This window comes from Rhinoraja longicauda, chromosome 19 (genome assembly GCF_053455715.1).
Source record: "Rhinoraja longicauda isolate Sanriku21f chromosome 19, sRhiLon1.1, whole genome shotgun sequence".
In the NCBI taxonomy this organism is placed as follows: Eukaryota; Metazoa; Chordata; class Chondrichthyes; order Rajiformes; family Arhynchobatidae; genus Rhinoraja; species Rhinoraja longicauda.
In genome coordinates, this window is record NC_135971.1 from 36,715,825 (window position 1) to 36,736,584 (window position 20,760).

General features: G+C 51.7%; 1 pseudogene across 1 annotated transcript in view; it reads right to left on the reverse strand.

Moving 5' to 3' along the window:
• Nucleotides 1-20,760, reverse strand: part of LOC144603231 (class I histocompatibility antigen, F10 alpha chain-like) — a 1,654,937-nt pseudogene that overhangs the window by 681,927 nt on the left and 952,250 nt on the right. The window contains exon 6 of the transcript XR_013548566.1: nucleotides 9,606-9,635. The product of XR_013548566.1 is annotated as a class I histocompatibility antigen, F10 alpha chain-like (transcript). The remainder of the gene's footprint in view (nucleotides 1-9,605; nucleotides 9,636-20,760) is intronic.

The following is a 20,760-nucleotide window of genomic DNA, read 5'->3' on the forward strand; positions in this document are numbered from 1 at the left end:
AAGAAATAGGAATGATGTTACGGACGAAAGTCCTTGGTCAGAACTGACAGGAGATGGGAATCTCGCCGGAGAGAGGTGCAGAACTTCTTTAAGGCACGGGTATTCCTGGAAAGAGCAGCGGCAGTGAATTTAACATTGAAGGAAAAGACTTGAAGCAGTGCAGAATCTGACGACGCCGCTGCGAAATTCGAAACCGTGTTGGGTAAATGTTGAAATGTACTAATAAGAATAGTGCAGGTGGACAATTTACACCGAACCGAGATGCAGAGAGCTTGAAACGGTAGCGTTGGGTTATTGTCCATCCATTAGCATCAAGTACTGGAGATGTGGTCTGAACAGTAGAAGCCATTACCGCGTGGAAAATCACGAGGGGAATGGATAGGGTGAATGCACATTATATGTTACCCAGATTGGGGGAAACAAGAACCAGAGGACATAGTCTTACGGTGAGAGAGGAAATATTTAATAGGAACCTGAGGGGCAATTTTTACACTGAGCCGTTCTTGCGTATATGGAACGATCTGCCAAAGGAGGTAGTAGAGGCAGGTACAAAACTGGAACAACATTCTAAAGAGCGTAAGAAGGAACTGCAGATGCTGATTTACATCAAAGATAGACACAGATGCTGGAGTAACTCAGCGGATCAGGCAGCATCTCTGGAGCAAAAGAATAAGTGGGGTTTCGGGTCGAGACCCTTCTTCAGATTGGGAGACAGGGGAAAGGGAAAGTAGAGATATAGAAAGTAAATGGAACGAATGAATGAAGGAAATATAAAAAAACAACGATGCTCAAGGAAATGTGGAACCCACAACGGTCCATTGTTGGTGTGGGGTAGGCGATAACAAGTTGTACAGACTGTGAAATATGAGGTGCAGTTTCTCTAATTTGTATTTGGCCTCACTCTGACAATGGAGGAGGCCTGGAATACAAAAATCAATGTGGGAATGGGAAAGGGAGTAAACGTGTTTGGCAACCGGGAGGTCACGTATGTCGAGGCGGTCTGAGCGAAGGTGCTCAGCAAAACGATCGCCGAGTTTGCGCTTGGTCTCGCCGATATATGGGAATCCACACCTGAAACAACCGATACAGTAGATGACGTTGCAGTACGTGCAAGTGGACCTCAACCTACGTGCAAGTCTCACCTGAAAGGACTGACGGAGTCCCTGGACAGAGTCGAGGGAGGAGGTATGGGGTCAGGTGTTGCATCTCCTGTGGTTACAGGGGAAGGTACCTGGGGTGGGGGCGGTTTGTTTGGGAAGGGATGAGTTAACCAGAGTTGCGGAGGGAACATAGAAACATAGAAAATAGGTGCAGGAGTATGCTACTCGGCCCTTCGAGCCAGCACCGCCATTCAATATGATAATGGCTGATCAACCAAAATCAGTACCAGTTCCTGCTTTCTCCCCATATCCCTTGATTCCGTTAGTCTTGAGAGCTATATTTAATTCTCTCTTGAAAACATCCAGTGGATTGGCCTCCACTGCCTTCTGTGGCAGAGAATTCCACAGATTAACAAATATCTTGTTGATAAAGTTTTTCTTCATCTCAGTCCTAAGAAGCCTACCCCTTGTTCTTAAACTGTGACCCGTGGTTCTACACTCCCACAAACATCGGGAACATTTTTCTTGTATCCACCCTGCCCAACCTCTTAAGAATTTAGTATGTTTCTGTAAGATCCCCTCTCATCTTTCTAAATTCCAGTGAATATAAGCCCTATCGGCCTATTCTTTTAACATATGTCAGTCCCGCCATCCCGGGTATTAACCTGGTGAACCTACGTTGCACTCCCACAATAGCAAGAACGTCCTTCCTCCAATTGGGAGAACAAAAATGCACACAATACTCCAGCCGTGGTCTCACCAGGGCCCTGTACAACTGCAGTAGGACCTCCTTCCTCCCATATTCAAATCTTCTCGCTATGAAGGCCAACATGCCAATTGCTTTCTTCATTGCCTGCTGCACCTCTATGCTTACTTTCAGTGACTGATGTACAATGACATCCAGGTCTCCTTGTACCTCCCCTTTTCCTAAACTGACATCATTCAGATAATAATCTGCCTTCTTGTTCTTGCCACCAAAGTGGATGACTTCACATTTGTCCTCGCAGCTCACACTGCCGCCCAGCTTTGTGTCATCCACAAACTTGGAGATGTTACATTTAACTTTTTTCATCCAGAGTGTTGTAAATCTGTGGAATCCTGTGCCACGGAAGGCAGTGGATGCCAATTCACTGGATGTTTTCAAGAGAGAGTTAGATTTAGCTCTTCGGGCTAAAGGAATCAATGGATATGGGGAAAAGCAGGGACGCTGTACTGATTTTGGATGATCAGCCACGATCGTATTGATTGGCAGAGCTGGCTCGAACATTTGAATGGCCGACTCCTGCACCTATTTTCTATGTTGAACCATATTGTATCATGAAATGAATCAAAACATTCAAGGCATTTCCACTGTGAGCTCTCTGCAGTCTCTTATAAAATAAACCTAAAACCGGAATATTCTGTAAGCACATCTGCACTTCCCAGAATAGCGGGATAGTAGAGCCATCGAGTCATAGATTGATACAGCATGGAAACAGGCCATTCGGCCCAACTTGCCCAAGCCGGCCAACATGTCCCAGCTACACTAGTCCCACCTGCCCGCGTTTGGTCCATATCCCTCTAGACCTGTCGTATCCATGCCACTGTCTAACTGTTGCTTAAATATTGGATAGTCCCAGACTCAACTACCTCCTCTGGCAGCTTGCTCCATACACCCACCAGGGCTCTGGAACTCCTTTGTGTGAAAAATCTACCCTCAGATTCCTGTAAGATATTTTCCCCTTCACCTTAAACCTATGTCCTCTGGTCCTCGACTCACCTACTCTAGGCAAGGGACTGTGCATCTACCCGATCTCCTGATTTTATACACCTCCATAAGATCACCGCTCATCCTCCTGTGCTCCAACGAATAAAGTTCCAGCCAACTCAACCTCTCCCTGTAGCTCAGACCCTCTAGTCCTGGCAACATCCTCGTAAATCTTCTCTGTGCCCTTTCCAGCTTGACAACAGCGTTCCTATAACATGGTGCCCAGAACTGAACAAATTACTCTAAATGCTGCCTCACCAACGTCTTATACAACTGCAAAATGACTTCCTAACTTCTATACTCAATACTCTGACTGATGAAGGCCAATGTGCCAAAAGGCTTTTTGACCACATATCTAGCTGCGACTCCACCTTCAGGGAACCATGCACCTGCACTCCAAGATCCGTGTGCCTGCAACACTCCCCAGAGCCCCACCATTCACTGTGTAGGTCCTGCCCATGTTAGACTTTCCAAAATGAAACACCTCACATTCCTCTGTATTAAATTCCATCTTCGCTGTCGTCCCGCGCCGAAAACGCAGTGTTGCAATCGGCGGGTCGAATCTGCCGGCAGAAGCCAGGGCTCTGGAACTCCGGCCCGGTCAGACCGTGTAGATCCATCCCCATAGAAGACACCTGAGACTGAATTTGCGGGCCTGTATCTCATCTCCGTTGCGGCGTAGACTGGACATTCCAGTTCCCACCGACTCGGCGCGGCAGTGCCCGTAGGACAGCGGGGTCCGGGGCTCCTCACAGCCGACCGCGATTTCAGGAGATTCCCGGCAGCGGTACATACACGCGGTTGGTCACCAGTTGACGATTCGCGGCCCGATCAGAGCGCCGCCGCCACTTCGCGTGTCCCCGAACCCCGCGCTGCTGACGCCGAGCTCCCCGCCGACACCCCGTGCTGAAAACCCAAAGTTGCAATCGGCGGGTCAAATCTTCCGGGAATCTGACGGAATCGCGATAGCCGAGACAGAGGCCTGCAAATTCGGCGTTATAAGTCGGCTATGGGGATGGATCCACCCGGTCTGGCCGGGCCGGAGTTCCAGAGCCCTGGATGCTGGCGGCAGATTCAAGCCGCCGACTGCAACATTGCGTTTTCGACACGAGTCGTCGGAGGGGAACTCTGTGGGCGCTGCACGGTGTTCGGAGACACCTGAAGAGCCGGCTGCGCCCCGACCGGGCCGCGAATCGTAAACTGGTGACCGGCTGTGTGAGTGCACCGCTGCCGGGAACCTGCTGATATCGCGGCTGACTGGAGGCGCACGGCCACCCCGCTATCCGACGCGGAATGCCGCGACGAGTCGATGTGTACCGGAATGGCGAGCATAAGCCGCCGCGGAGCCGAGATAGAGACCCGCAGATTCCGCCTCGGAAGTGGTCTCTGAGTACAGATCCACCCGGTGTGGCCGGGCTGGAGATCCAGAGCAAATTCGACCCGCGCGGGGCGTCGGCGGGGAGTTCGGCGGCTGCAGCGCGACTCGTCAACCGAATCTGCGGGTCTGTATCTCGGCTCCGCGACGGCGTAGGATGGACGTTCCGGTGGACATCGACACGTCGCGGCCATCCGCGCCGGACAGCGGGGTCGTCGGGCTCCCCAGATTTACCGCGATTGCCGCAGATTTCCCGGCAGCGGTACTCGCGGTCGGTCACCAGTCGCGACCCGATCGGGGCCCCGACGACTCTTCGGGGTCTCCGGAATTCGCGCTGTCCCCACCGGAGCTCCCCGCCGCCGAACCCCGCGCCCAAATCGCAACGTGGCAATCGGCGGAACCTACCGCCTGCGGACGTGTCTCTGGAGCTCCGGAACCCGCACTCACGGCGAGTCTGTCCCCATGGCCGACTCCACATGGCAAACATGTACATCTTTGAAGTGTGGGAGGAAACCAGAGATACCGGAGAAAGCCCATCCGGTCACAGGGAGAACATGCAAACTCCGTACAGACAGCACCCGCAGTCGGGATCGAACCCGGGCCTCTGGCGAGGTGAGGCAGCAACTCAACCGCAGCGCCTTCGTGGCCGCCGGATGTGGTGAATGAAGGTTGTGACAGTCCGTGGCCGGCGCAATGAAAGCGCCCATCGCGTTTTGTAATCTTGGAGCAAATAATTTCATCGAACGTGTAAGTCGCCGCCGTTAAACCAGTCAATAGACAATAGACAATAGACAATAGGTGCAGGAGTAGGCCATTCAGCCCTTCGAGCCAGCACCGCCATTCAATGCGATCATGGCTGATCACTATCAATCAGTACCCCGTTCCTGCCTTCTCCCCATACCCCCTCACTCCGCTATCCTTAAGAGCTCTATCCAGCTCTCTCTTGAAAGCATCCAACGAACTGGCCTCCACTGCCTTCTGAGGCAGAGAATTCCACACCTTCACCACCCTCTGACTGAAAAAGTTCTTCCTCATCTCCGTTCTAAATGGCCTACCCCTTATTCTCAAACTGTGGCCCCTTGTTCTGGACTCCCCCAACATTGGGAACATGTTATCTGCCTCTAATGTGTCCAATCCCCTAATTATCTTATATGTTTCAATAAGATCCCCCCTCATCCTTCTAAATTCCAGTGTATACAAGCCCAATCGCTCCAGCCTTTCAACATACGACAGTCCCGCCATTCCGGGAATTAATCTAGTGAACCTACGCTGCACGCCCTCCATAGCAAGAATATCCTTCCTCAAATTTGGAGACCAAAACTGCACACAGTACTCCCGGTGCGGTCTCACCAGGGCCCGGTACAACTGTAGAAGGACCTCTTTGCTCCTATACTCAACTCCTCTTGTTACGAAGGCCAACATTCCATTGGCTTTCTTCACTGCCTGCTGAACCTGCATGCTTCCTTTCATTGACTGATGCACTAGGACACCCAGATCTCGTTGAACTCCCCCTCCTCCTAACTTGACACCATTCAGATAATAATCTGCCTTTCTATTCTTACTTCCAAAGTGAATAACCTCACACTTATCTACATTAAACTGCATCTGCCATGTATCCGCCCACTCACACAACCTGTCCAAGTCACCCTGCAGCCTTATTGCATCTTCCTCACAATTCACACTACCCCCCAACTTAGTATCATCTGCAAATTTGCTAATGGTACTTTTAATCCCTTCGTCTAAGTCATTAATGTATATCGTAAATAGCTGGGGTCCCAGCACCGAACCTTGCGGTACCCCACTGGTCACTGCCTGCCATTCCGAAAGGGACCCATTTATCCCCACTCTTTGCTTTCTGTCTGTCAACCAATTTTCTATCCATGTCAGTACCCTACCCCCAATACCATGTGCCCTAATTTTGCCCACTAATCTCCTATGTGGGACCTTGTCGAAGGCTTTCTGAAAGTCGAGGTACACCACATCCACTGACTCTCCCCTGTCAATTTTCCTAGTTACATCCTCAAAAAATTCCAGTAGATTTGTCAAGCATGATTTCCCCTTCGTAAATCCATGCTGACTCGGAATGATCCCGTTACTGCTATCCAAATGCTCAGCAATTTCGTCTTTTATAATTGACTCCAGCATCTTCCCCACCACTGATGTCAGACTAACTGGTCTATAATTACCCGTTTTCTCTCTCCCTCCTTTCTTAAAAAGTGGGATAACATTTGCTAGCCTCCAATCCACAGGAACTGATCCTGAATCTATAGAACATTGAAAAATGATCTCCAATGCTTCCACTATTTCTAGAGCCACCTCCTTAAGTACTCTGGGATGCAGACCATCAGGCCCTGGGGATTTATCAGCCTTCAGTCCCATCAGTCTACCCAAAACCATTTCCTGCCTAATGTGGATTTCCTTCAGTTCCTCCATCACCCTAGGTTCTCCAGCCCCTAGAACATTTGGGAGATTGTGTGTATCTTCCTCAGTGAAGACAGATCCAAAGTAACGGTTTAACTCGTCTGCCATTTCTTTGTTCCCCATAATAAATTCCCCTGCTTCTGTCTTCAAGGGACCCACATTTGCCTTGACTATTTTTTTCCTCTTCACGTACCTAAAAAAACTTTTGCTATCCTCCTTTATATTATTGGTTAGTTTACCCTCGTACCTCATCTTTTCTCCTCGTATTGCCTTTTTAGTTAACTTTTGTTGCTCTTTAAAAGAGTCCCAATCCTCTGTCTTCCCACTCTTCTTTGCTATGTTATACTTCCTCTCCTTAATTTTTATGCTGTCCCTGACTTCCCTTGTCAGCCACAGGTGTCTCTTACTCCCCTTAGAGTCTTTCCACCTCTTTGGAATAAATTGATCCTGCAACCTCTGCATTATTCCCAGGAATACCTGCCATTGCTGTTCTACCGTCTTCCCTGCTAGGGCCTCCTTCCAATCAATTTTGGCCAGCTCCCGCCTCATGCCTCTGTAATCCCCTTTGCTATACTGTAATACCGACACTTCCGATTTTCCCTTCTGCCTTTCCATTTGCAGAGTAAAACTTATCATGTTGTGATCACTGCCTCCTAATGGCTCTTTTACCTCTAGTCCCCTTATCAGATCAGGATCATTACACAACACTAAATCCAGAATTGCCTTCTCCCTGGTAGGCTCCAGTACAAGCTGTTCTAAGAATCCATCTCGAAGGCACTCTACAAACTCTCTTTCCTGGGGTCCATTTCCAACCTGATTTTCCCAGTCTACCTGCATGTTGAAATCTCCCATAACTACCGTAGCATTACATTTTTGACACGCCAATTTTATCTCCTGATTTAACTTGCACCCTAAGTCGAGGCTACTGTTTGGGGGCCTATAGATAACTCCCATTAGGGTCTTTTTACCCTTACAATTTCTCATTTCTATCCATACTGATTCAACATCTCCTGATTCTATGTCCGCCGTTGCCGAGTTCGCAGAAGACGTCACCGGCCCTTAGTGTAGATTAATTTAGTTTATTGTTATCACCTGTACCGAGGTACAGTGAAAAGATCTGTTGTGCCGCGCTGTCCAGTGAGCGGAAACACTGTCCATGATTACAATCAAGCCGTCCACAGTGTACAGATACAGGAGACATGTATCATGTTAAATGCAGGATAAAGTGCGATTAAAGTTGGTCCGAGGGTCTCCGATGAGGAAGACGGGAGGTTATGGCGGCTAATTGGTGATAGGATGGTTCAGTTGCCTGATAACAGCTGGGATGAAACTGTGCCTGAATGTGGAGGGGCGCGTTTTCACAATTCTGTCCCTCTTGTCCGATGGGAGAGGGGAGAAGAGGGATTGGCCGCTCTGGTCCAGAACAAGTTGCTGGTGATGTTTACTGCTCAGTACTTGAAGTTTACAAACTCCGGCACCGTCAATGTACACCGGAGTATGTGGACCGCATCGCTTCCTGAAGTCGATCACTGTCTCCCAGACACGTTACAATCTCCCGCTCCGTTCTCCAGCGCTCCGGGTTCAATTTACATCAATCTAGAGATACAGCGCGGAAACAGGCCCTTCGGCCCACCGAGTCCGCACCGCCCAGCGATCCCCGCACACTAACACTATCCTACACACACTAGGGACAATTTACAATTTTACCAAGCCAATTAACCTGCAACGCCAGCCCACCCGTGTAGCAGTAATACCGACCCCCGCCCCCCCACCGGGAATAAACACCCACTCCCCCAGCACCACAGGACAGCCCAGCACAACAACAGGCCCTTCGGCCCACACTGTCTGTGCCGACCGTGCCGCCAAGACCAACTATCTGCCCGCTCGTCACCCCCCCTCCGCTCCCCGCATCTCCACGTGTCCATCCAAAAGCCTCTTTAATGCCCCTGTCGTGTCTGTGTCGCCCCCACCCCCTCAATTATCAGCAATAAACCCACCCACACCCCGGGAATAACAGCACCCCCCGGAAACACCCACCCCCTCAATTATCAGCAATAAACCCAACCCCACCCGGGAATAACTGCCCCCCCGGAAACACCCACCCCCTCAATTATCATCAATAAACCCACCCCCGCCCCGGGAATAAATGCCCCCCGGAAACACACACCCACTCCCCTTACGGGATATAATACCCCCCACCCACACAAAAACACCGCTGGCATATCCCCCCACACACACACCACTGGCATATCCCCCCCCCCCACACACACCACTGGCATTTCCCCCCACACAAACCACTGGCATATCCCCCCCTCAACGGAACAAATCCCATCCCCCCACACCGCTGGCATATCCCCCGCCCCCCACACAGACAAAAACACACCTTCGCATAGCCCCCCCCACCACACACACAAACTGGAACAATCCCCACCCCAGACACACAAACCGCAGCCCCTCCCCTCAGGGGATGTATTCCCTAACGGGGAATTAAACTCACCGCCCCCCCACAGGGGAATTAAACCCCCCGCCCCGCCCCGGGTGTGGGGTGTGTGGGGCGGGTTGTGTGGGGCGCCGGCCCGGTTCCTACCTCACGCTGGAGCAGAGGAGGTTGATGAGTTTTCCCGGAGCTCCGAGGCTGCTGAGGGAAGGAGCGGCGTTACACGTCTACTGGCAACGGCGTGGCTGCAGCGAGGCGCGGACGGCCGGACACGCGCACGCGGCCACATACGCGCGCAGACGAGCACGGGCACGCGCACAGAGGTACGGGGACGCGCACAGACGGCCACAGCGCAGAAAAGTGCACAGATATGCAAGGGTCACACGGGCGCGCGCAGAGCGCACAAGGGCGCGCGCAGGGACACACGGGCGCGCGCATGGACACACGGACGCGCAGCGACAGACGGACACAGTAAGGATGTGTAACACTGTGGACGGGGCGGAGCTGGGGTCTGAGGGAACTTACTCTGGGTGGGACCGTAGCCGCTCTTCCCCGCTGTAAAACACACACACAGTTAGTGACGCGGCCCCGCATCAGCCTGGTCTAAACACACACATTCAGCAGCTGCCCCGTCAGCTCCGGACACACTCACACAGCGGACACGGGCAGCGCTGTGACCGGCAAGCAAGAGTACGACAGGCCGCAGGTCAGGGCTGGGCCCGGCCCCGACACCGGGACACCGGCTCCCCGCCAACACCGAACCACAGCCCGCCCGGGGGGGAGGGAGGTTGGGGGCGGGCGGGGTGGGGGTGTTGCAGGAAGCGGGGAACAGCGAGAGAGAGGGGGTGGCAGGGAACGGCTGGAAGGGGGAGGTGAGGGAGAGGGAGATGGAGGGGAAGAAGGGGGAGATTGAGGGGGGAGGGGAGGGGAAGTAGGGAGAGGGGGGAGGGGAGGAGAAGTAGGGAGAGACGGGGAGATTAAGTAGATTCGGTGACTGTCACTTGTTCCGTCATGCTCTGTGGGATCTCTCGGTTTCTAACCAGTTTAACTTGGCTTCCCATTCCCACACACTGACCTCTCTGTCCAGGGCCTTATCCACTGCCAGAGTCAGGATACGTGCAAACTGAAGGAACATCATCTCATATTCTGCTGGGGTAGCTTTCTACCAATGGCAAAAACATTGAATTTTCAACTTTTAAATACCAACCGCATCCCCCCCCTCGCCCCGCCTCCCCTCACTCTCCCCCACAACCTCCCGACCCCCTATTCTTTCCCCACCTCCCAAGTACACCATATGGTCTCACACCTTCTCCTCCTCTCCCGCTCCCTTTCCATCTTTATTCCTTCCTCTGGCTGCGTAATTCAAAACCCTCAATGCTTCCATCTCACAGCTCGGTCCTTTCATCTCTGACCTTGGTCCACTCATCTGCCTACCAAAGACTCCCTTAGCTACATCAATCCTGCCTCAACCAAAGACCTACCAGGCTTATTCCTGTACCTTCTCTTTTCAGTTTTCTTTCCCCTACACCCTCCACAATCCGTCTGAACACGAATCCGGATTCTAAACGTCACCTATACGCGTGCTCCTGAGAGTCGCGGAGTTACTCCAGCATTTTGTGCCCACATTCGCTGATTTATTCCGTCATTTTGGGTCAATCCTGATAATTCATTCGCTTTCCAGACCAACGTAAACCCTGTGCACCAAGAAACTTCGGCAATAATTTCCCGATGACAAAGAGAGACGGAGTCCCATAAAATTCGTGTCACTGTTGCGCAAACAAAGCGGCAACATTACCTATATGCTAGCGACCTGACACAGGTCATTTACTGCGGCAACCGAACGATGACGGATGGTTTCTTAAATATTTCACACGTGTTATAGACGAATAAAATAACATTAAGCGACCCCTTCAGCAATTGTCCCGACGCGAAACATTCCTTCCACACGTTTTGCCTGTCCCGCTGTGTTCCTGCACCGTTTGTGTTTGTGTTCCAGGTTCTGCTCAATATTACGAGCCTACTTGCAAGTGTTTTTTTATATAGCGCGAGTAGATGCAAAGGTCAGTAGATTGGTTCCTCGGGTAACGCGTCCGACATATGGTGAAGACTTAAACGGACTGGGCAAAAGAATTTGGAAGAATTAGGATATTTCATTGAATAAAGTTTTATTCACGGCGCTGGAATTCGAGCAGGGTGCAGAGCATTAAACTCAGCAGTTCACCATAGAGTGAATGATTCAGAATGGATTTCTTCACCAAGGGGATAGTGAAGCATTGAACATTCTGTTCCAAGGAGGTGTGTGCACAGGACAATTTTGTAAGGATATATGGATACAACGAGGATGGCGAAACTCCAAAGAAGCATGATTGCGTTGAATGGTGAACTAAGTACGGGATATAGAGCAGCCTAATAGTTCTCAGATATCACCTGTTCTTCCAGTTGTAGGAAATATGCCGATAATATAGACGTTGTTCCCGAAAACTATACGCATTGAGACGGAGGGCGAGCCGGTCATGTGCACGGGGGCTTGATTGTCACTCTCTATCGCTCACATTCCACACATATCACGTCCAGGGCAGTCAGGGTTGAAAATTTTTAAAAACTGAAGAAAAACATCCAAGGTAAAAAGGTCTGAGGAATGGTAAAGTGGTCGAGTGGATGTTTCAATTGCACTCGAACCATTGGTTTATTCGGTCTATTTGCTCGAATCGCGCTGTGGATGTAACTAGTAGAGTGGATAAGGGAGAACAAGTCGATGTGTTGTATCTGGACTTTCAGAAGGCCTTCGACAAGGTCCCACATAGGAGATTGGTGTACAAACTTAAAGCACACGGTATTGAGGGTTCCGTGTTGAGGTGGATAGAAATTGGTTGGCGGACAGGAAGCAAAGAGTAGGAATAAACGGGTCCTTTTCGGGATGGCAGGCAGTGACTAGTGGGTTACCGCAAGGCTCAGTGCTGGGACCCCAGTTATTTACAGTGTATATTAATGATTTGGACGAGGGAATTGAATGCAACATCTCTAAGTTTGCGGATGCCGTCGCAGCTGCGGCTTGCCTGCAGTCCGTCTGTCTTTGTGTTTTTTGTTGTTTTTGTATGAATTGTAGTTTTAATATGGTGTAGTGTTTGCATGTTATGTTTGGGGGGGGGGGGGGGGTGGGAGGGAACGGGAACTGTAAAATTCTCTCTCCCGAACGGAGACGCGACCTTTGTTTCTGTGTCGTGTCTCCGTTCCCGTTGCGGCCTACCATCAGCCATTCACCTGGGACCACCTGGGGCTCTGGTTTGCAGAGCCCGCGGTCCGGACTCACCACCTGCGGCGCTGGCTGCCTGCGGATGCTACGGGAGCGGCTGCGACTCGTCTCCGGAGGCTCCGGCGCGGGCCGCGTGGACGTCGGAAGCCCGCAGGCCCCTGGATGGGGGCCGACATCGGGAGCTCCGGCAGCGGCAGAGGCAGCGTGTTCGCCCGCCCCGAATCGCGGGGCTTGGGTCGGCCCGCCACGGACCTTTCACCATCCGGCGCGGCCTGAAATAGGCCGTTGACCTTTCACCGCCCAGCGGGGGCTTCAATATCGGGAGCCCCGACCGCCCCGACGTGGCAAATCCAACAGCCTGACCGCGGGACAAGACGGCAGGGAAGAGAAAAAGACATTTTTGGCCTTCCATCACAGTGAGGAGGGACTGGAGGAGACTCACTGTGATGGATGTTTCTTTTTGTTTGGTGTTAGTTGTGATTGTATGTGTTATTGCATTTTTATTGATTATTCTTATTGGTCTTATTGTTTAACTGCGGGTAATGTTTCATTTCACTACACATTTATGTGTATGTGACAAATAAACGACTATTGACTATTGACTATTGGGTGGCAGTGTTAGCTGCGAGGAGGATGCTAGGAGGCTGCAGAGTGAATTGGATAGATTGGGCGAGTGGGCAAATGCATGGCAGATGCAATATAATGTGGATAAATGTGAGGTTATCCACTTTGGCGGCAAGAACAGGAAAGCAGAGTATTACCTGAATGGTGACCGATTAGGAGAAGGGGAGATGCAACGTGACCTGGGTGTCATGGTGCACCAGTCATTGAAAGCAAACGTGCAGGTGCAGCAGGCATTGAAGAAAGCGAATGGTATGTTGGGATTCATAGCAAGAGGATTTGTGTTTAGGAGCAGGGAGGTTCTACTGCAGTTGTACAGGGCATTGGTAAGATCGCACCTGGAGTATTGTGTGCAGTTTTGGTCTCCTAATCTGAGGAAGTACGTTCTTGCCTTAGAGGGAGTACATAGAAGGTTCACCAGATTGATCCCTGGGATGGCGGGACTTTCATATGAAGAAAGACTGGATAGACTAGGCTTGTACTCGCTGGAATTTAGAAGACTGAGGGGGGATCTTATAGAAACATATAAAATTCTTAAGGGGTTGGAGAGGCTAGATGCGGGAAGATTGTTCCCGATGTTGGGGGAGTCCAGAACCAGCGGTCACAGCTTAAGGATAAGGGGGAAGTCTTTTAGGACCGAGATGAGAAAACATTTCTTCACACGGAGAGTGGTGAGTCTGTGGAATTCTCTGCCACAGAAGGTCGTTGAGGCCAGTTGATTGTTTATATTTAAGAGGGAGTTAGATGTGGCCCTTGTGGCTAAAGGGATCAGGGGGTATGGAGAGAAGGCAGGTACAGGTTTCTGAGCTGGATGACCAGCCATGATCATATTGAATGGCGGTGCACGCTCGAAGGGCCGAATGGCCTACTCCTGCACCTATTTTCTATGTTTCTATGTTTCTATGAACGATTGTCTGCTGTCGATAACATCCAACCATAGTGGTCACTTCTGCACATCTGTGGCGACGGTGAGAATCTGGACTCGGATGCCAGCTCACCCACTTGTGCGCGCCTGTTCAGAAGTAAAAAAAGAAAATACTGGTCAGCCCACAGGCCACACACACAGCAGGTTCCATTAACGGGATGTGGGGGAGCCGCCGTGGTGTATGTCGTACAGGTACTATGACACAGGGGAGGGCCCAACCCCCAAAGTTACAATGGCAGGTACTATTCCTGGACTCGTCGGCCCCTGTTAGGCGGAAGCCCGTGCGTGGATGAAAGGCGGATTGTGCCACCCGTCAAAGCAGTGACGCTGGCAATCAAGGGTGGTTCGGTAGCAGTTCTCAGCCGCACCACTCCTGGTGTCGCTACACAAATTGTTCGCTATGATTTAAGGGGACTGCCCGCAGTGGGATGCTGCCACTGTGGTACTGGATGCGTGAACACACCCAGCACGCTGGGACATTTAGCTGTTGGGTGCATTTATAGCTGAGGGTGAGAAACGAATTTCGAGCAGGAGATTCTTTAATGTCGGCCGAGGTTCCACATTCCTCCCGAACACCGCAAGCAGACAATCAACAGTTCACCAACTGAACAATTCACCCATGGGCCTATTGGGCATATCATATCATATCATATCATATATCTACAGCCGGAAACAGGCCTTTTCGGCCCTCCAAGTCCGTGCCGCCCAGTGATCCCCGTACATTAACACTATCCTACACCCACTAGGGACAATTTTTACATTTACCCAGCCAATTAACCTACATACCTGTACGTCTTTGGAGTGTGGGAGGAAACCGAAGATCTCGGAGAAAACCCACGCAGGTAACGGGGAGAACGTACAAACTCCTTACAGTGCAGCACCCGTAGTCAGGATCGAACCTGTGTCTCCGGCGCTGCATTCGCTGTAAAGCAGCAACTCTACCGCTGCGCTACCGTGCCGCCCTATCCTCGGGGTTTATGTGGTGGCAAGCCTTGCAGTGAGTAAACGCCGTTTTCGCTGCATCGTGTGTTAGTGCCACCTATCGTGCTTCATGGTGTAGCAGTACAAGACCGCACGGTGGCGCAGCGGTAGAGCTGATGCCTCACTGCACCCGAGACCCCTGTTCGATCCTGAACGCGGGTGCTGTCTGTGTCAGAGTTTGAACGTTCTCCCTGTCACCACATGGGTTTTCTCCTGGAGCTCCCGTTCCTTCCCAACTCCAAAGACGTGCAAGTTTGTAGATTACAGGCATTCGGAAAGTTACAAAATTGTCGCCTGTGTGTGTTGGTGATTGTTGTTCGTCACGGACTTGGTGGGCCGAAAGGCCTGTTTCCGCGCTGTATCTCTAAAGCAAAGGAGTTGTTAAGACAGCACTTGGGAATATTATTTGCCGTTCTGGTCTGCCAGCTATAGAAAGGATGTCATTAAGTTTGTAAGGTCAAAAGGTCGTAAGTGATAGGAGTAGAATTAGGCCATTCGCACCGCCAAATCTACACCTCCATTCATTCATGGCTGATCTATCTCTCCCTCCTAACCCCATTCTCCTGCCTTCCCCCAATAACCTCCGACACCTCTCCTAATCAACAATCTATCTTTCTGCCATCAAAATATCCACTGATGGCCTCCACAGCCTTCTGTGGCAAAGAGTTCCACTGATTGACCACCCTCTGACTAAATAAATGTCTCCTCATCTCCTTCCTAACAGAACGTCCTTTAATTCTTAGGCTATGACCTCTAGTCCTAGACTTTCCTACTAGTTGAAACATCATCCCCACATCCACTCTATCCAAGCCTTTCGCTATTCTGTGTGTTTCAATGAGGGCCCCCCTCATTCTTCTAAACTCCAGCGAGTACAGGCCCAGTGCCGTCAAACGCTCATCATAGGTTCACCTACTCATTCCTGGGATCATTCTCGTAAACTTCCTCTGGATCCTCTCCAGAGCCAGTACATCCTTCCTCAGATATGCTGACAAAATTGTTCACAATATTCCAAATGCGGTCTTGCCAGCGCCTATTGGAGCCGCAGCATTACATCCCAGTTTTTGTCTACAAGCCCTCTTGAAATAAATGCCAGCATTGAGTTTGCTTTCTTTGCTACCGAAAGGGTGCAGAAGAGGTTCACTGTGATGCTGCTGCCTGGGCTTGTGGGTTTGAGTTGTGGGCAGAGCTTGGGCAGGCTGGCAATGTATCCTTTGGCGCATTGGATACTGAGGGGTGATCTTACTGAGGTGTACAGATCATGGGGGTTTGGATAAAGACAACACTCACAGGGTACAGGATTCTAAAACTAGAAGACATAGGTTTAAAGTGACGGCAGAGATTTAAAAGATGCCTCAGGGGCAACTTTCACTCAGAATATAGTCCGTATGGAATGAGTTGCCAGATTTTCAAAGCCATTCGGGCAGATATAGGACAAGTAATATGTCGTGGGATATGGACCAAATGGGACTAGTCCAGTATATCATGAACGAGGTGGGCCGAAGCGCCTGTTTCCTGTTTTTGCACCTTTGTAACATTGTGAGAGATCCTGAGCTAGGTATCAGCCCCCTCCTTTACGAAGATGTCCTAGCTTGTCCTAGTTTGGTTTTATGTAGTTTGGAGATACAGCGTAGAAACAGGGACTTCGGCCCACTGAGTCCGCACCCACCAATCCCCGCACATTAACGCTAGGACCAACATACATTTATACCAAGCAAATTGACCTGTACGTCGTTGGAGTGTGGGGGGAAACCGAAGATCTTTGAGAAAGCCCATGCGGTCATGGGAAGAACATGCAAACTCCGTACAGACAGCGACCGTAGTCAGTATCGAACCCGGATTACCGACGTTGTAAGTGCTGGAAGGCAGCGACTGTACCGCTGCGCCACTGTCCGTCTTGAGCAGGCCCCACACCTGCCCCAGCCTATCTACCACTACCCCCCTCACCCCCTCTCCTCTCCCACCATCCCACACCTGCCCCAGCCTGTCCTCTACCACTTCACCGTCCCTCCCCTCTTCTACCACCCCACACCTGCCGCACCCTGTCTACCATTACCCCCTCACCCCCACCGTCCCTCCCCTCTTCCACCACCCCACACCTGCCCCAGCCTGTCTACCACTACCCCCCTCACCCCCTCCCCTCTCCCACCATCCCACACCTGCCGCACCCTGTCTACCACTATTCCCCTCACCGTCCTTCCCCTCTCCCCGCATCCCACATTTGCCTCTCATTCTACTGCCCCCCCCCCCCCCTTGTTCCCTGTTCACTGTTCCCGACCTTGCCCCCTGTAACCCGCCCCCCGCTCCACTCCCTGCAATCCCACCCCCTGCCTCCCCCACCCCGGTCACTATAGTTCGGTTTATTATCGTCACGGGCACTGAGGTACAGTGAATAGCTTTTGTTTGTCTGCTATCCAGTCAATGAAACGACTGCACTGTACATGAATATGTACATCAGTCTGAGGAAGGGTCTCGACCCGAGACGTCACCCATTCCTTCTCCGCTGAGATGCTCCCTGACCCGCTGAGTTACTCCAGCATTTTGTGAATAAATACATGAATATAATCGATCTGCGAAGTGCAGATACAGGATAAATGTTACAGCTGGTACAAAATCCACCCCCCGTTCCCCCATTACCCACTCCTCTGCCCCCGTCACCTACTCCCTCCCTCTTTCCCCCTTCCACCCCACCCCTTGTCCCCTGTCTCCATTCCCCCCTTGTCTCCTCTCCCACCCTTGTCCCCCTCCCTCTACCCTAGTCTCGTCTATCCCTCCTCCCTCTCCCTCTCCCTTCCCCCTCCCCTATCCACTCTCCCCTCCCCCTCCCTTTCTCCCCCCTCCCCCCACCACCTCCCCCTCTCTCCGCCCCTCCCCCTCTCCCCTCCCCTCTCCCTTCCCCCTCTCTCCTCCCCCTCCCCATTTCCCCTCCCACTCTTCACTCCCCCTTTTCCTCCCCCTCTCCCCTCCTCCTCTCCCCTCCCCTCTCCCCTCCCTCCCCCTCTCCTCTCCCTCCCCTCCCCTTCTCCTCTCCCTCCCCCTTTCCCCTCCTCCTCTCCCTGCCCCCTCTCCTCTCCCCCTCTCCATCTCCCCTCCCCCCTCACCCCTCCCCCTCTCCTCTCCCCTCCCCTCTCCCCCTCCCCCTCTCCTCTCCCCTCTCCACTCTCCCCTCCCCCTCCCCCTCTCTCAGGAGAGAGAAAACGGGTAATTATAGACAAGTTGGTCTGACATCAGTGGTGGGGAAGATGCTGGAGTCAATTATAAAAGACGAAATTGCTGAGCATTTGGATAGCAGTAACAAGATTATTCCGAGTCAGCATGGATTTACGAAGGGGAAATCATGCTTGACAAATCTACTGGAATTTTTTGAGGATGTAACTAGGAAAATTGACAGGGGAGAGTCAGTGGATGTGGTGTACCTCGACTTTCAGAAAGCCTTCGACAAGGTCCCACATAGGGGATTAGTGGCAAAATTAGAGCACATGGTATTGGGGGTAAGGTACTGACATGGATAGAAAATTGGTTGACAGACAGAAAGCAAGAGTGGGATAAATGGGTCCCTTTCGGAATGGCAGGCAGTAACTAGTGGGGTACCGCAAGGTTCGGTGCTGGGACCCCAGCTATTTACGATATACATTAATGACAGATGAAGGGATTAAAAGTACCATTAGCAAATTTGCACATGATACTAAGCTGGGGGGTAGTGTGAATTGTGAGGAAGATGCAATAAGGCTGCAGGTGACTTGGACAGATGTGTGAGTGGGCGGATACATGGCAGATGCAGTTTAGGGTAGACAAGTGTGAGGTTATTCACTTTGGAAGTAAGAATAGAAAGGCAGATTATTATCTGAATGGTGTCAAGTTAGGAAGAGGGATGTTCAACGAGATCTGGGTGTCCCTAGTGCCTCAGTCACTGAAAGGAAGCATGCAGGCAGTGAAGTAAGCCAATGGAATGTTGGCCTTCATAACAAGAGGAGTTGAGTATAGGAGCAAAGAGGTCCTTCTACAGTTGTACGGGGCCCTGGTGAGACCGCACCTGGAGTACTGTGTGCAGTTTTGGTCTCCAAATTTGAGGAAGGATATTCTTGCTATTGAGGGCGTGCAGCGTAGTTCACTAGGTTAATTCACGGAATGGCGGGACTGTCGTATGTTGAAAGGCTGGAGCGATTGGGCTTGTATACACTGGAATTTAGAAGGATGAGAGGGGATCTTATTGAAACATATAAGATAATTAGGGGATTGGACACATTAGAGGCAGGAAACATGTTCCCAATGTTGGGGGAGTCCAGACAAGGGGCCACAGTTTAAGAATAAGGGTAGGCCATTTAGAACGGAGATGAGGAAGAACTTTTTCAGTCAGAGGGTGGTGAAGGTGTGGAATTCTCTGCCTCAGAAGGCAGTGGAGGCCAGTTCGTTGGATGCTTTCAAGAGAGAGCTGGATAGAGCTCTTAAGGATAGCGGGAGTGAGGGGGTATGGGGAGAAGGCAGGAACGGGGTACTGATTGAGAGTGATCAGCCATGATCGCATTGAATGGCGGTGCTGGCTTGAAGGGCTGAATGGCCTACTCCTGCACCTATTGTCCCCTCCCCCTCTCCCCCTCCCCCCTCCCCCTCTCCCCCTCTCCCCTCCCCCCGCTGTCTGTTGATTTCCAAGCTGCAGCGGGGCGCGGCTGCCAGCCGTGGCGCGGCCAATGGAGCAGAGCGCGGCTGTGAGTCACCAGTTGCTGGGTAGAGCGAGGCTGCACAGGTTGTGTTTCTGTCTCTGAATCACACCGCGCGCAGCCTAATATTCAGCCACCGTCAGAGAGTGATACAGTGTGGAAACAGGCCCTTCGGCCCAACTCGCCCTTCGGCCAGCAATGTCCCAGCTAGACTAGCCCCACTTGCCTGCGCTTGGTCCATGTCCCTGAACACCTGTCCTGTCCATGTACCTGTCTGACTGTTTCTTAAAACGATGGGATAGTCGCTGCCTCAACTACCTCCTCTGGCAGCTTGTTCCCCCCCCCCCCCTTTTGGGTGAAAAAGTTACCCCTCGGATTCCTAATACATCTTTTCCCCTTCACCTTGAAACCTATGTCCTCTGGTCCTCGATTCCCCTACTCTGGGCAAAAGACACTGTGCATCTACCCGATCTATTCCTCTCATGATTCTGTACACCTCTATAACATCTCCCCTCATCCACCTGCGCTCCTTGGAATACAGACCCATCCTACTCAACCTCTCCCTGTAACTCACACCCTCTAGTCCTGGCAACATCCTCGTAAATCTTTTCTGAACCCTTTCAAGCTTGACAATATCTGTCCTATAACATGGTGCCGAGAACTCTAAATTATCTCTAAACTAAACTGAACACAATATTCTAAATGCGGCCTCAACAACGTCTTATTCAACTGCAACACGACCCCTCAACGTCTCTACTCAGTACTCCAACTGATGAAGGCCAAAAGCCTTTTTGACACCTAATCTACCTGCGACTCCACCTTTAATGAACCATGCACCTGCAGTCGCAGATCCCTCTGCTCTACAACACTACCCAGAGACCCACCATTCACTGGGTGTGTCCTGCCCTCGTTCCACCATCACAAAATGCACCGCCTCACACTTGGACTGAATGCAGGAGATGGACACAAATGGGCCGCCAGCCCGGAAGACCCGGCTCGCCCGCCACGTATCGAGGACCCACGGGAACCCAGCTGGAGGGCCGTTGGGTAGAGGGAGTGCACGGCCTCGACGGGGGAGTGGGCCGCTGGAGGTCCTGCAGCTGCCTGTGGCTTGGCTGCACCTGGCGCCGGGGGAAGAGGCCGAGCACGTGGACCAGACGCTGTGGAGCAGCGGTGAAGGACACCACGGCCACGCTTGGCCAGGCCGACCCTGCAAGGCCGCCAGGACAACGGGCCCTCACGGTC